The sequence below is a fragment of the Trichechus manatus genome, unplaced genomic scaffold (assembly GCF_000243295.1).
Source record: "Trichechus manatus latirostris isolate Lorelei unplaced genomic scaffold, TriManLat1.0 scaffold00029, whole genome shotgun sequence".
NCBI lineage: Eukaryota > Metazoa > Chordata > Mammalia > Sirenia > Trichechidae > Trichechus > Trichechus manatus.
Window position 1 is genome coordinate 11,556,684 of NW_004443965.1, and position 5,709 is coordinate 11,562,392.

Below are 5,709 nucleotides of genomic sequence, written 5' to 3' on the forward strand. Positions count from 1 at the left end.
ATATTTTGTTACGGCAGCCCTACGAAGCTAGTGCATTACTTAAAGCTTCCCGAAAATAAATATACAATCTAACTAAATCTAGCTTCAATTAAGCCCCCTAACCCCCTCTTCCAGCAATATTGTCACCCCTGAAACTGACTTATATAGACATCCGGGAGTGACTGCTGTTTTGGTATACCATATGACAAGCCTACACCTTTTGACTTTTCAACTTCTACTCACTGAGGGGAGCAGCTCCTGACTGGGATTCTAGGAGAAGTCTATTTTTACTTTTGGTTGCCAGGTTAAGAGAATGAGGGATGTTTCCTTCTTTGGAAACTGTGGTTCTTACTCAGTCTGCCCAGAGCCTTTAGCACAGGTGTCCCTCCCCATGCCCCAGGCAGTCCTCATACAGAAAAGGAGCAATAGCCTCCCAGCCCCATTCATAGCCAAAAAAAAACAAAAACCTAACCTGTTGCCATGTAGCCGATTCCAACGCATAGTGACACTATAGGACAAAGTAGAACCCCCATAGGGTTTCCAAGGAGCAGCTGGTGGATTTGAACTGCCGAACTTTTGGTTAAGGACTTTCCTTATTCCTGTATTTTCTACTCTCCTCTTATGTTGTTCTTGAATCCCTAGACCATGAATTTGGCTCCCCTCCTTTTGACCCTTAGCACTCCCTTCCTTAGACATTTCATCCTCAGCTTCCTCTACATCTAAGTACCCCAGAAAATGACTTTGCCCAGTGTTATAGATTGAATTGTATTCCCCAAAACTATGTGTTGTTGTCATGAGTTGGAATCTACTCAATGGCAACTAACAACATACTTGTGGATGTAATCCCATTTGAGAATAGGGTTTTCTTTGTTATGTTAATGAAGCCATATCAGAGTAGAATGTGTCTTAAGCCAATTACTTTTGAGATATAAAAGGAATAGGTTTGACACAGAAACAAGAATTACAAACAGAGGGAAAGACACATGCCACAGGAAGATCACCAAGGAACCTAGGACAGAATCTGAAAAGAGGCAAGGACCTTCCCTCAGAGCTAACAGAGAGAGAACAACTTCCCATAGAGCTGGCGCTCTGAATTTGAACTTCTAACCTCCTAAACTGTGAGAAAATAAATTTCTGTTTGTTAAAGCCCCCAACTTGTGGTGTTTCTGTTACAGCAGCACTAAGAAACTACAACACTCAGGACATGCCAGAGCCGGGGAGCCATCTCGTGGCTGCTTGCTTGGCCGTTATCATATCTTGTGACATTATTAAAGACAGTTGAAAGGAAAGCAAAACTGAGTCATGGGCAGGTTTCAAATTTCCAGATTAGTGTGTCTCTGAAACTAAAAGGGCATACCAATAAAAGATTCCAACAGTAAAATCCAATGGGGCTCTCAATGCATCTTGGCCGCTGTGGTTTCTCCAGAGTCACTAACTTCTCTAATAAAATCCAAGCCTTCCTGGAGTTGATGACACCTGTGTATGACAGTTAGGACTGTTTGTGTGCTTGCCTTAGTATCTGGAGTTCAGACGACTTTAAAAAAAAATCTCCCAGCTCAACTGTAATTCTGTTAGACAGAGGAGATCATCAGGATGATATGAGAAAACTCATTAACTGGAAAAATTACTAAGGATTTTTATTCTTTTCTATTACTATGTTACTCCCTTAATTGCAGCCTTCCAACCACTATCTCCACCTCCTAAGATTTTGCCTTTGAATCAGTGATTCTAAGAACTGTCCTTAACTTCTCCAACATTTATATGCCCAATGATTTTCCAGGCAGAAAATATGCTTTGTGGAACTGGTGGTTTCCCAGTAAGGGATAAGGAGAAATAACAACCCTGAAATGATGGGGGTAGATGGGAGTGGAAAATCTAAGAAAAAATCTAAAATCAAACATTATAAAGGATACCAAGTATGAAAGAAAAATGAAACAGAGTACTAGGTGGTGCATAGTCACACTTATATAAAAGATGTTATTAATGTTATTGATGGGATAATTAATAATTTTAGAAGGAAATAATGGGAAAGATTTAGGAACAATGTTTACAATTTCCAATGTATACGTATATATATCAAAGCTCAAAATATGATTGCAAAAGTAACTCAATGTCTCAATATAAGGTAAGTGCATTTTTTGTTAATACTATTTCAAAAGGATTTGGGGCCACAGAGTAAGTAGAATCTCAGAGATACTGCTAAAACTATCAAAAAGATTACTGGTAGTCCCAGGTCATCCACTATTTATATACCTGTGGGAAGTCTCATTCTGCTAAAAGCAGAGCATCTCGTATATTCCTAATGCCTCTTGCTAACATTTTGCTCAGAATGCAGATGAATCAATAAGAGCAGTACAGACCTAGGCTGAGCAAAAAGGTAGAACTGATCAGTAAATTGGAACTGAAGAGAACCTTGGGAGACAGTGGCTATAGTGGACATTTGTTGTTCTTCAGCCTTCTATCGTGTAGTCACTCTACTACAGGTAATGACACTCCAGTTTCCTTTGAGACATTACCTCTTCCCTATTGTGTGCAGGCTCATCGGATCTGTCAATCAGGGTGCCCTGCCTTCTCCTAGGCAAGGGGTGAACATCTAACCTAAGTTAGGCCAGCCAGACTCCTTGCCTCTCCTGGGATTTTTAATCTTAAATAGATTGACTCAAGGATGGAATAATGCCTGCTGAATGGATTCCTGGAGCCGCCATGATTCTATTTACAGCGTGGTTCTGAAGCGTCTCATCAGTCTGTGAGCTTCCTGATAACGTTTCCAAAAATTCCATTTGTGTTTAACTTGGCCATAGTCTATTTCTTCTGCTATCAACCTTATAACCTTATTAAATATGACATTCATACACTCTACATTTTGTGATAGCCCAGAGGAAAATATAGGGCACAATTAGGCATCTAGCTGAGACTGTGAAAATTCAAAGAAGAGGTTGGTATGGATAGAGTCACTTAGGGGAAGTGGCCTAAGACTCTACCAAAAAAGGAAATAAAACAGAAACAAAAATGATCTGGTGTAAAGGAAAAGAGAGAGGAACATAAGGATGCCAATGAGTGGCTAATGGGCCACTTCAGTGACATCAGATTATAAAAGATCACACACACACAAGATCAGAGAATAGCACATTACTAAGAGGGAAAGGAAAGATTGGTGTAGAAGAGTAAAAATCATAGCTGGAAGGCTGAATCCCAGAAAAAATGAATCAAAACTTATGAAAAAAAATCTAGAAGCATCAAAATGGTCTTTTGTAGCTATGACCAAAGCAAAAATGTCCAGGACTGTGTACGGAGACTAATGTTCTAAGGCTAATGGATGACAAGGAGAAAAATAGAACTTTTCACAACTCTCATTTTGCTTCTATCTTCTCTATGAAAGAGAAAGATCTTCAAACCCTGAAAGTGCAGAACAAACATGGTTAAAAGGTAATTGAAGTCCAAGATACGGGCTGAGAGAGTAAGAGAACAGCAAGCCTCTGTAAAAGACTTCAATTCTTCAGCCCTATATGAATTCTGTCCCAATGTGCTGGGTGAACTAACCAAAGTAATTGCAGAAATGCTGTCAGTAAGTTTTTGAAAATCAAAAAGAATGAAAAAGATGCCTGAAAATTGGAGGTAGACAAACGACTTTAGTTCCGAAAGGAGGTAGGGTAGTACAATATTGGATTTTGGAATCTACAAATAGTCAACTTAAGGTGGGATCTGAGATCACAAAACTAGTTTACTGGTAGAGCTAGGATTTAAACTCCGGGTTTAAATAACACTGGTTATTTGAGTGTTACAAGACTTAGATTACCACATCTGTGAACTGTATAGTGATTATCACAACTTAAACAGATAAAACTCCTCACACTATCCATCAGAATAAGATGAAAACAATGGGCTAAGTAAGAATTCAAATACATGGATTTCTAACCGGTTGAAAAATGCTACCCAACGAATGTTGAACGATGACTCACTTGCCTTCTGGAGGGCAGGATCATGGACTATGCCCCAGGATTCTATTCTTGGCCATACTGTACAGCATTTTTTTAAAAATTGTTGTAGTTTAAGTGAAAGTTTACAATTCAAGTTAGTCTCTCATACAAAAATTTATACATACATTGTTATGTGACTCTAATTGCTCTCCCTATACTGTGACAGCACACTCCTCCTTTCCACCTATGATTTCCCGTGTCCATTCAACCAGCTCCTGACCCTCTCTGCCTTCTCATTTCACTCTGGACAGAAGCTGTCCATTTAGTCTCATGTATCTACTTGAGATAAGAAGCACACTCTTCATAAGTACCATTTTATGTCCCATCCTGTACAACATTTATCAATGTCGTTGTTAGTTGCCATTGAGTAAGCTCCAACTCATAGTGACCTTATGTATAACAAAATGAAACATTGCCCAATCCTGCATCTTCTTGATAATTATTGGTATGCTTGAGTCCATTGTTGTGGCCACTGTGTATTTTGAGTGCCTACCAACCTAGAGGGTTCATCTTCCAGCACTATATTGGATAATATTCTGTTGTGATCTATACGGTTTTCATTGACTAATTTTCGAAACTAGAAAGCCAGGCCTTTCTTCCTAGCCTGTTTTAGTCCAGAAACTCCACTGAAAGCCTGTCCACCATGGGTGACCCTGTTGGTATTTAAAATACTGGTGGCATAGCTTCCAGCATCATTGTAACATGCAATACGCAAGCCACCACAGTACAACAAGTTGATATACAAAAACTTGTACAAAAACACAGAAGCTACTTTATGGATGACTCACAATGAAGACAAATAGTTAATATATTAGACACAAAAGAAATCTAAAAATCATCTCTATAGGTAATTTATATGCAGAAGTTTATTTATGGATAATTTGGAAAGATGTTTATTAAGGTTCTTGAAATACATATACCAAAAAAATATTCAAAATGATTAACTCTGAGTGGGTGGTATAATAACATTTTTAATGTTTTTCTTTTTGTTTATCTGTATTTTATATGACATTGTTTGTTATGACAAGTATTCCTTTCATAATAAGAAAAAATAATAAAAGAAATTTATTTCAAAAAGAAAAAAAAATTTCTATTGGCTGGAGCAATGTAAAAACAAACCGGATTAAAGTTAACATAAGTAACTGTCAAGTCTTGTGTCAAGGTAAAGAAAAGCAATTACATAAGCATAAAATTGAGGAAAGATAGGTCCAAGGACAGCATATTTGAAAAATATTTGGAAGTCTTACTTGGGCCTAAAGTCAATATGTGACAAAAGGGTAGACTAACACAATGGTAGCCAGTATTGTTGTTATTGTTGTTGTTAGGTGCCATCGAGTCCTTTCCAACTCATAGCAACACTATGTACAATAAAATGAAACACTGCCCAGTTCCACGCCATCCTCACAATCCTTGTTATGCTTGAGCCCATTGTTGCAGCCACTGTGTCAATCCATCTCATTGAAGGTCTTCCTCTCTTTTGCTGACCCTCTACTTTACCAAGCATGATGTCCTTCTCCAGGGACTGATCCCTCCTGATTACATGTCCAAAGTATGTGAGATGAAGTCTCGCCATCCTTGCCTCTAAGGAGCATTCTCACTATCCTTCTAAGACAGATTTGCTCCTTCTTTTGACAGTCCATGGTATATCCAATATTCTTCCCCAACACAACGATTTAAAGGCGTCAATTCTTCTTCAGTCTTCCCTTATTCATTGTCCAACTTTCACATGCATATAAGGCGATTGAAAACAGCA